Source organism: Grammomys surdaster, unplaced genomic scaffold, assembly GCF_004785775.1.
Source record: "Grammomys surdaster isolate TR1022 unplaced genomic scaffold, NIH_TR_1.0 191, whole genome shotgun sequence".
Taxonomy (NCBI): domain Eukaryota; kingdom Metazoa; phylum Chordata; class Mammalia; order Rodentia; family Muridae; genus Grammomys; species Grammomys surdaster.
The window spans coordinates 14887455-14899032 of NW_021604636.1; the positions used below are offsets into that span (position 1 = coordinate 14887455).

At 40.7% G+C, this 11578-nt stretch overlaps 1 pseudogene; it reads left to right on the top strand.

The window, feature by feature from the left end:
* The first annotated feature begins 8785 nt into the window (after positions 1 to 8785).
* On the top strand, positions 8786 to 9304 carry LOC114622711 (annotated as a pseudogene).
* The last annotated feature ends 2274 nt before the right edge of the window (positions 9305 to 11578 follow it).

Below are 11578 nucleotides of genomic sequence, written 5' to 3' on the forward strand. Positions count from 1 at the left end.
CTCCCTCTCCCTCTCCCTCTCCCTCTCCCTCTCCCTCTTCTTCTCCTCCCTCTCTCTCTCTCCTCCCTCTCTCTCTCCTCCCTCTCCCTCTCCTCCCTCTCCCTTTCCCTCTCCCTCTCCCTTTCCCCCTCCCTCTCCCTCTCTCCCTCTCCCTCTCCTCCCTCACCATCTCCCTCTCCATCTCCCTCTCCCTCCCACGCTTTCTGTGTGTATGTGTGTATGTTAGTGTGTGTGTGTGTGTGTGTGTGTGCGTGCTTAGAGTCTCTCATTAGACTATTCTTTTATATGTTCCTATTTTAACCTAAAATGAGTTGATTTAAAAATAGGGGTGATCTTCCTCATGCTTTTGTTCTTTTTATTAATTAAGTCAAATAAAAAAAATTAAATATTTTGAGTCACATATTTAGCCATCATAGGCTATTTGGAAGATAAAATGAAGGATGTTATGTATGAAGAATTAATGACACAGTTGTGGATCTCATTGTCTTCCTTGGTGGAATGGCATTGGGGTTTTTGTTTGTTTGTTTGTTTGTTTGCTGTGTTTTGTTTCCCAGTGGTTCTGTGTCTAGCTCCCAGGGAAGAATTTTAATTGGTCTTTGCTACATAGGGTGATCTTTTTTCAGGGAAAGATATATGCTTCAGTTTAGGCCAGTGAAAAGGAATAAAGGTTTGTATCAAGCTTTAGGAGAGAATTTCCATTCCTGATAAGCAGAAAGAGCTTTACGAAGGCAGGTCTGTATGTTTTCTTCCTTTCAGTCTGAACCCTTAACCCAAGAGAATGTGGTATGTCAAGCCTGGTAATAGCAGTGACAGGCTGACTGTAATTAGAAACGTTGAAATGAGTCTTTAGTTATGAAGGTACTCAGTTACTATGCCACACATCTCCAGACATCTGTGAGGGTACAGTATTTTTCTTACATAAACAGAAGAATGTGTAGATTCTGTTTCTCTCTAAGTACATCTGGTCAAAAATGAAATGAAATTCTTGCTTCTCTCCCAATAGATCTAATAAAAATATTTTTGCATTTCCTTTCAGACATTTCACTATGTATACGAACAAATAGATCTAATATGTTTCATTAAACTATGAGCATACTGGTGAAAACTTTTATATTCTTCTTTATGCAAATCCTTATAGTATATCTTAAAGTGTCATTGAATAATCTCTAAAAGCATGATTAATGAAAGTATAAATATGCTATGATTCATTTGTGTAAGAGTAGACAGAACTTCTCCTTGCTGATTTAATATTTGAGACAAAATCTATGTTGCCTTGAAGCTGGTCTATCACTTTCAGAGCAAAGAATAGACAACAGTTGCTAAGGGGGAGACTTGCTAAGGTGACTGAGAATCTATATTTTCTTCAAAAGACTGACGAGGCCATGGGATGTGAGAGCACACACTCAAGAGCCCTGTAGCATTTCTAAGTATTGATGTGAATAACTTTAAGGAAAAGAAAGTAAACACTAAGTTTTGAGTCTACACAATGTTTGAAAAAGTATTTTCTCAGAAGGGTGATCAGGGCAGACACCCCACTCTCCTCATCACCTCATCCCCATTTCAAGTCACCTCTGGTGTGTTTACAAAAGACAGAATGCTGGTTAGCCGCTGGGGTCCTGGGGATCCACTGAGTTCATTGCCTTTTCTGTGATTTTTACCTAGTCAGTGCATTTGAAACGTCTTAAAAACAAAGGAAAGTCCTCTGCTGTGTTTCCCTTTCTACATAGCAGTGGGGAGAAAGCCAGAGAGGAAAGCCCCCTGCTTCATGGGGTGTGCATGCTCAGGCGTCCCAAGTTTGGCCAAGCTCTTTTTTGATTATGGCATCAGAGGGTACACACTCGGGCCAGGGCATCTGGTAAAAGTGTGTCTTGTATGCATATTTGTCACAGGATAATTTCCTACTACTGCTACATTGTATATGCAGTGGAGCTAGGTGATTGGGCAGTAGAAGAGGAGGCGGAGCTGGGAGAAGGGAAGAGGAAGGGGAGGAGAGAGAAAGAGACCTAGCAGCCATGGAGGAGGACGGATAGGTTGAGAGCAGTCCTGAGTAGCAACTTGTTTCTAAAGGTTAGATATTGGGTAACTATTTTAATTATGTGTCTATCTTGTTAATTAAGCATTTCCAAATATATAAATCTATTGGAATATCTTTAAGCTTTAAGAGTCTCATTTCTACTGGATACTGAGGGCACAGCGGGAACGGTCTGGGCTCAGCCAAGCATTGTGCAGACAGAGTGGTGGATTGGCAGAGCCAGCCACCATGCTGGCGTCTTGTGGGTCTAGTTGAGGCACATGTGGCCTCTGGCCACTTCTAGCTGTAGCGTGCTTGGCTTCTGGCTGCTTCTAGTGCTTCCACATGGCGGCCAGAGCTAAGTAGAGCAGCCCCACTGATTAGATAGCTGGCCCATGCTGCAGCATTTCTAAGTATCTCCCGCTACACATATTCATTCATGCATGCAGAGAGATGCAACCCTGTGGCTGGTTACTCCTAGTTGGGTCAACTAAAGTGATCTATTAATGCGCACAATAATTCTATGGAAGCACATCTTATTATAATTATTATTTTATACATGAAGAAATGGAGGCACATCCGGCAAGAAATAAAAGCAGGTTTCTAATTCTTTAACTCACATTCCTGATCATTAGAGCACAGATTCTGAAACTTTCTTAGTTTTGTACAATCTTGGTGTTTCAGAAATATTTCTTCACATTTTTAAGACCAAAAACTTTCATGTATTAAGTCTTTAAAACAAGACAGTTTAGTTACATGGTTGAACAATTAGCCATTTAGAAAATAATACACTGTACTAAGCAGAGTTTTCTAGAGGAACCGACATAATGTTTTTGAATCACCTATTATGTATGAAAACACAGAGAGAGAGGAGAGAGAGAGAGAGAGCGAGAGAGAGAGAGAGAGAGAGAGAGAGAGAGAGAGAGAGAGAGAGAGTCTGAGACTTTCTTAAACAACATAGACCTGGAGTCCAGGAATAGTTGTATACATCCAGGAGAAGTTGAGGACCTGACCTGGTAACTTCTCAGCAATCCCAATACAGTGCTGGAAGCTAGAGTTCCCTGCAAAGTTCCTGGTACATTTGAAAGGCAAAGAAGTTGGAATGCACTGTCCAAAAATGTATGGCCTGGAAGTGAATGCTTGCTTAGAGGTCAGAAACAAAGGCGAACAGGCACGTGCTGCTTTTACCAGACCTAATAGCCACTTAACATCTGGGCCATCATTGGGAAGTCTCACCTACATTGAGTCCCATCCACAGTTAATCCTGTATGGACACACCTTCAGATATAAGTCCAGAGGTGTGTCACTTAAATTATCCCAAATCTCGTCAGTTGAAAGCTAAGACCCACTGAAGAAAAGTGCTACAGTTTGAAATGAGAAGATTGAATCTCATCTGAAATATCCACCCAATGCCTAAATATCAAAGTCTTGATCACTGGCTGGAGACTCAGCTTCGTTAGCATTAAAACATAAATCTACATTACATCATGTTAGAGTTAACATACATCTGCATTAGGGACACCAGTGGGCTGTGATGTGAAAACAGCTGTAGGAATTTTAAGGAAATTTTTAAAAGGATTTTTGGTTTACAATGTGTATTCACTCCCACTCCACAATTCTGCTTCTTTACAGTCATTCTAACACTGGATAGATTACGAAGCACTGATTCCCTACATACCTTCAGTCCAGCTTCGTTCAGCATATTTCCTATTTGAGATAATGAAAGCCAACCCGTTTTTAAATCTTTCAAATGTGTGTACATATATAATTTATTGTTTGACAATCTCATATATGACTACAATTTATTTTAACCAAATTCGCCCCCCTGCTTCCTCCACTCTAACTCTTTCAGTGCCTGTCCACCCCTTTTCCTTCCCGACTTCAAGGATCCTTTTTGAAACCACGAAGTCCACTTACATTTGCCAGTATGTGCATGGGTATAGGACATTCACTGGAATATAGACAGCGTTCCAGATGCCAGCCACCTCTGACAAAAATTGATTCTCCCTCTGCTAGCAGCCATCAGTTGACAATGGTTTCAGTTAGAGCTGGAACTTCATGAGCCTCTTCCCATACACACTAGGATGTGGGATGCCTTGATCTTGTCCAGTTCTTGTACATGCTGTTACAGGTGTTAGGAGCTCTTTTGTGTGAGTGTCTCTGTTGTGTCTGGAAAGCACTGTTCTCCATCAGTTTCCTTCTGCCTCTGGCTCTTTCAGTCTTTCCTCCCCTTCATGATGCTCTCAGAGCCTTGTAGGGAGCAGGGTGCAATACAGATGCCCCCGTTAGGGATGGGCACTCCATAGTCTCTTATTCTCTGCACACTGACCAGTTGTGAGTCTCTGTTACTGTCTTCTACACAAGGAAATGTTGAGGACTGAGTGCTGAACTAATCTCTAGGAATTTAAGTATGTAAGGGGTGGTTTAATACTATCTGCATTTAAAGCATATTTTTAAAGATAAGCTGAAACACATCAGAGTATTACAAACTCACCATCATAGCTCGTAAAAGCCCAAGCACACTGAAAGTTAGATTCTTTGTTATCCACTTAAACCCTGAAAATGAAAAAGATGATTTTGTTTGTAGGTTGTGTAAAGATTCCCTTCAGTCAAAAATCATACAAGTCAGAGAGTAATTGCTTATGCTTTGGGAAAAGTCTTTTCATCAGGTTCAGTACGTTATTGAAGGTAGCTGGAGATGTCATTCACAGTGTCACGGTCTACTCTTTAACAACACTTAGGGGGAGTAACTAAAAAATACTTTCCCCAGGTAAAGTGTTTCTTTTCAAAACTGTTTCTCCCTTTGTCTTTGGCTCTTTGTGCAAAGGCCAACTGGTTTCTATTTTATATGCTGATTAGTTCTTCCTCATTATTTTTTCCCTATTCCTCACATTTTCGCCAAGATTTACTTTATTTTGTATATTTTGTTCATTATTTTTGAAGTCACCAAACCATGAATAAAAATTATTGGTCACGAAGAAACCATTCAAAGGAATGGCTGACACAGCTTTATTGACACATCTTAAGAAACATATTTAAGGAGATTTATAATAATAAAAAAACAATTTACAACATCCTGAATAGGGTTTAAAGGAGTGCCAGCATGAGTTGCAATGCCCAGGGGCAGGGATGGCAGAGGGTCCCCCTACTCACCGCTCTGTAGGCCATATAGGACAGGAGCCTTGACTGTGATCCAGAAAGAGCAGTTATGTATAATGGGCCATCTGGCAGCTGCCGGGGCTTTCAGCTGGGGCTCTTCCAATGCACAGAGACCTCCCAGGGAGAAAAACAGATGTAACCAACACCCCAATTCTTTTTTTTTCCCTGCCTTCTGATCTCCTGCCCCATGGCAAACCCAACAAGAAGACAAAGAGCAAGCAATACATTGCTTCAGAGTGGCCACTATCTAGGGCACAGACTCAGGTGGTGAAGGGTTCCTCTGGATATACAAAGAAGACTCTCCAGCATGTTAGAATGTTAGACTCTTCAACAATGGTTAGAATGACAAGTCATCTGACAAGGGTCCTCCAAAGGCCCAAATGTCAAAGGTTGGTTGCTGTTACAAGATCATAGAACTAAGAGGTCAGACACAATAAGAAGGTGGTAGACCATTGGGAAAGTGCCCTTGGTGTTTTGTGGGGATGGGTTGGGATGGGATATGGGGGGGTCCTGCTTCCTGTTCCTCTCTTTTGCTCACCCAGCATTTGGTGGGTGGATTTGCCCTGCTCCATGCTGCTCCTGAGCCAGAAACTCCAAAAACAATGGGCTAACCAATCAATCAGAATTAAAGCTTAGAAATGCTGGATTCAAATTTTATCTCTTTGTAACACATTGATTATCACACACACACACACACACATATATATATAATATATAATATATATATATATTATATATATATGACATTCGTGAAGGAAAGTAGACTAGACTAGCATGATAAGTAAAGGGAAGAAGTGATCCACAAAAGGAAATAGTCTAGAGGAATACAATGTGGAACTTCCTGTCCCTATAAATCTACTTCAAAAAACTATTCAAGAATCTTACAATCACCTAACAAAAGAAACTCTAATATATAAAAATATAACTCTGAGTACATATAATAGCACAATATAAAATAAAATTTGCACTATGTTTTTATCATTATGCAAGTCTAAAATGGAATCATGTACAAATTTTGTCCCTTTCCTACTGTGCACAAATTTAGTTAAAATTCTGGTGTTAAATACAACTTAGATATCTGCACCAAATTTTCTACTTAATTTATGTGCACTTTCCAGGGAATGGCCTTTTTTTTTCACTTGTAAGGCAAACAAAGCAGAGGGAAATTTTAATAAGGAAGTATTGATCAAGGAGCTGAAGAAAGATAGGAATATAAAGCATTCTATATTATTGTAAATGTTTTTGTTCTTCTTTGAAGGCCATTTCTGTGTAGTGTGGCTTTTAAAAAATACCCAACTTTATGGCCTAAATGGTCTTTCAGTTTTTCAAAATGAGTCTTCTAATGTTGTACTAGATACGTCTCTCTAATCCTAATGTGTTTCTGTAATCAATGTGCTGGCAGTTTGCATGACAAGGCAACAGAGATGCATAGAGTTTCTGCAGCATCATTCCCCATCTATAAACAGGAATAATTTACAGGCTTGGTCCACCCCTAAGTGTACACTCAAGGAGAAAGAAAGGGAAGGGAAGGGAAAGTGGAAGGAAAAGAATGCTTCTTACTTGAGTGAATCTAAATGATCGATCCACATGGACTAAGTATGGCTGGAATAAGTATGGTAGCCTCTCATGACACTGAAATATTCACTAGCCTTGATAGTTGCAGTGGGTCTTTGTGCATTATAAATGGATCTTTGCCACTTTGACCTGCCTGTGTTCTTTGGCTTATTTAGATTTAAAGATTTATCAGTGAGTTAAATAATATACTTTGCTCAATTTGGAGGGGAAAAAAAGTACTGTTGTTCTTTCATTCAATCAGTTTGCAAATTAAATCAGATTTCGACTGCTATTTAATAGCTACTAAATCTACCGAGCATTGACTTTAATTAATTTTCTTTCTCTGACTCTGCAAAGCAATCAACAACTAAAGGAAAGCCAGCTGCCTTTGGGATGTCGGCTGATGGAAATACAGTCTCTTTCACGACAGATCTCAAAATTTGGTTACTATAATGGCGTAAGCTCATTACTTCTTCTTAGAGTGATGAATCTGTGTAGATGTCCTTTGTGACCACCGAGATTTCCATCATTAATGCATCAAGCGGCTAAAACTCTTGACCTCCAGCTCAGGCACTTGAGAACTCGTCATTCCTAGCTCCTAACTAAACAATACTTTTAATTTTCTAATAGGCTCCAACTCATTCCTAAGAAGCTTCAGTTTCTGAGACAGGCTTTCACATCATCCTGATAAAACGACGGCTTTGTTGGACATCCACTGGATCCTCACACATTAGCCTTCAGCCAGATTGTTTTACATCCCCGAAGAAGTGTGCATGGAAATAGCGAAACGGAGGTGATTCTAGGGGTCATGGGAATTATTTGGGTAAAAAAAAAAGCAATGTGAGATATGTCTAGGGAAAATATTTAGTTCCGTAATTTGGGACTAGGATGTCATTTAGCACTTTGGCAACACATGCTTCAAGCATTAAGTGGAGTTGGCAAACAGTCCTGATGGGTCTGGGCTTTCTGTCTCTTCTTTATTGACTTTGTCGGCCGTTAGGCTCACCCAAAATAAGAGAACCCTGATGCCACCAGCGCAACTGAACGTTGTGTTCTATTTCCAAATTGTGGCATCAGCAAGTATTCCATGACTACAGCTTTTGTTTCTTCAATAATGTGGTAATGATAAACAGAAGCAAATTGCTATGGACAGTCCATTTCGTGTGGTACGAAATAAGCATCAACTGTGTTTGCTGTTTGTTTTAGAATAATCTGTGACAAAAAGACCTTCCTTGACCAGTACCTGACATGTCATGACATACAGAGTCCCAACTGTATACAGAGGGAGCTGTGGGTACCCCAGAACTGTCAGCTGTTCACTTTCTTTAATCCTTACTCCATTTTCCTCTCATAAGTTGACAACACTACATATCTTAACTGACACACAGGGAAGAGTCTCAGTGGTGGGCAAGGTGCTTGCTTAACATCCTAAGACCTGGCATGGACAAAACCCATGTCCCCATTTTATGTTGGCTAAAGAGACAGATCTCTGTATCCTGGGCTCTATAAGTGCTGAGTGGGTGGGGATGGGAGGACAAATTACAAGAGACAAAAGCGACCAACTTGTATTAGATCCTGACCCTGGGTTTGTTTCAACCACCAGGATGAGCCTAGGCAATGCTCTAAGGACTTTGCCTATGGTTTTCTCAGATTTCATTCACCTCTACCCTGTTGTAAATTCTCATGAACACCTGTAAATTCCTTCTCAGAGCTAATTCTAATGAGTTACCTGGCAGAGCATAGAGACAACCATGTAATTTTGTTTTATGTTTTCACCTTCATTCCTCTTTTTACCTTCTTCACTGTTAAGAAGAATACTGTTATTAAAGAACATTTTCTGTGATAGCAGTTCACTGTGACTATCAGATTGCTCATGTATTGTGACCGACTTAGTTATGAACTTTTTACCAACAGACACTGTACATGGTTTACTAATGGACCAGAATAGACAAAGAAAATTGAGAATAGTGTGAATTGTTCTTTCCACTCTCTCTCTCATTGGGTGGAGAGTATCCCTCTCTGGAATAGATGGAGTTGATTATGTTGTTAAAAATCTAGTTCATGGTCCCAGCCACTGCGGAAGCCGCGGGTTACCCTGCAGACATTGCCAAGTTCAAGAACCACACCACACACAACCAGTCCTGCAAATGGCACAGAAATGGCATCAAGAAACCCTGGTCACAAAGATACGAGTCTCTTAAGGGGGTTGACCCCAAGTTCCTGAGGAACATGCACTTTGCCAAGAAGCACAACAAGAAAGGCCTGAAGAAGATGCAGGCCAACAACGCGAAGGCAGTGAGTGCATGCGCAGTGGCCATCAAGGCCCTTGTGAAGCCTCAGGCCATCAAGCCCAAGATACCAAAGGGTCCCAGCCACAAACTCAGCTGCCTGGCTTTCATCGCTCACCCCAAGCTTGGGAAGCAGATTTGAAGCTACATGGCCAAGGGTCGTAGGCTCTGCCAACCAAAGCCCAAGGTTCAAACCAAGGCAGAGGCCAGAGCTCCAGCTAAGGCCCAGGCTTCAGCTTCAGCTCCAGCCCAGGCTCCCAAAGGTGTCCAGGCCCCTGTGAAGGCCCCATAGAAAAGGCTCCTGCCAACGTGAATACAGATGGACTGCTGTGACACACCTACCCACACACTATTTGCAGATGACCAGTGTCCTATGCTGTTTTTACAAATAAACTTGAGGCAAGAAAAAAAAATCTAGTTCATAACTGCACTATGGCTGATGCTCAAAGTGGTTTTCCTTGCTTCTAGGAGCAATTAAGTACACAGATAAAGGAAACTGAGCATGGTGCCATTTCACACAGTCTAAGACTTCATGCCACTTCACATGCAGCATACTGGCATTTTAACCAGCAAAATAAGTCACCTTTCCCAAGGTTATGCCTTTATTGATTACATGTGGGGGATGTGTGTGTGTGTGTCTGTGTGTGTGTGTGTGTGTGTGTACTTTGAAGATTAAGTAGGAATGGAATTTCCTTTTAATGCTCTCAATCATGTTCAGTAATTTGAAATATCAAAATATTTCTCAGTCAAGTTCCACTAACTGGGTTAAAATTGTATTGTTCAACATTTGCACCCAAAAGATGCCTATCCCCAGAAGATGAAACATAATACTTGGCTAAATAACAATGACGGTTTACTTGAAAGAAGAATTGGGAGGGGAATGTTTAGAATTCCCTAAAAAGAATCATAAAATACTAAGTCCTGTACCCAATTCCCAAAGCCCTTCAAAAAGTCTAGGGTACAGCCTGGGCATGTGGAATCACGAAAGCATTCTGGCTGATTCTATAAAGGAAGTTTTAAGTGTAGATTCCTGAGTGTCAGGCTAGTTACTTCTAAAATACAAGCATGAATGTCTGTCATTAGATGACAGAACGTGAAGAGGTGAACTGTCCTTAGAGTATCCCAAATAATAACAGAGGAGCTAGAACTCTTCCACACACTGTTCTTATGTAACACTTCTAGAGGTGTGTAGACCCATGGCAATGTGAGGGCTTTTCTGATCACAGGGACCCTCTCTCCTTTGGTTTTGTTTTCTGACCATGATTAATAATGTGCTTTCTCCTGTTAGTACAAGACAACTAACTGTTCAAGTTTTAGTCATCATGGCGTAAAAGCGAAGCAGAATAGTTTGAAACAGAACAGTTTGTTTCCACATCTGTTTAACTAAGTGAGATTACAACTGGTGGTGTTCTTACTCTCGTCAATATTTGACAGTATCTTCAAATATTTTCCTTGTGAACAATTCCTTAGGATAAAGTGTGGGATAGTGGGACCCTAGAGATCAGAGGCCAGGGATGTTGCTCAACATCCCAGGGTGCACAAGGTTGCCCCATGACTGAAGATCATTCCACGATGCAGTAGGGATGAAGCTGAGAATCCCTGTAAAGCTTAGAGACAAGCTGCTCATGTGGTCAAAATGTTCAAAGCAGAGGTGGGAAAAGCCTATAACCTGAGAGGCCTGGCACCTAGTTGAAAAAATCAAGATTTTACTACAAAAAGAAAAATGTAGAATGGACATATGTTCTGTGTATTCTAATCATCAGCTCTAGCCTAAGAGGTTTGAAAACTGAAGTTTATTCACTCATCCTGATCTGTTGTTTTATAGCCATGATGTAAATTTTATGCCTAATACCAACTGCCCAGTTTTGCTTTGCTTCTTAAAGACAAACAATCTATTTTAATAAACACAAACACAATTATTTTCATTCAGGCTGGGTCTTCGGATGCTAAGCAAGCACTCTGTCTACCACTGAGCTATTTTCCCAGACCTTGGTATCTAGTTATCCTACCTCAGATTCTTCTGAGTGCCTGGATTATCATGCATCACCACACCAGAATTGAGACAGAATTTTCATGAATTTCTTCTATGTACAGTTCCTAAGGAGTTGTGATTGCATTTTAATTATTTAATCTCTAACACACTGTCTTAGGGTTTACATGACTGAGAAGAGACACCATGACCAAGGCAACTCTTATAAGGGACAACATTTAACTGGGTTTGACTTACAGGTTCAGAGGTTCAGTCCAGTATTAACATGGCAGGAAGCATGGCAGCATCTAGGCAGATACTGTGCTGGAGAAGGAGCCAAAAGTTAATTCTACATCTGGATCTGAAAGCAGTCAGGAAAAAACTGGCTCTTTTATCCTGGACAAAACTCAACAATAGGACCTCAAAGCCCATCCCCAGAGAAACACACTTCCTCTAACAAGGATACTCCCTAATAGTGTCACTCGCTGTGGGCCAAGTATTAAAACACACGAGTCTTTGGGGAGAGCGGTGTTAAACCTAGTCAAACCACTACATATACATATACATATACATATACATATACATATACATATACAT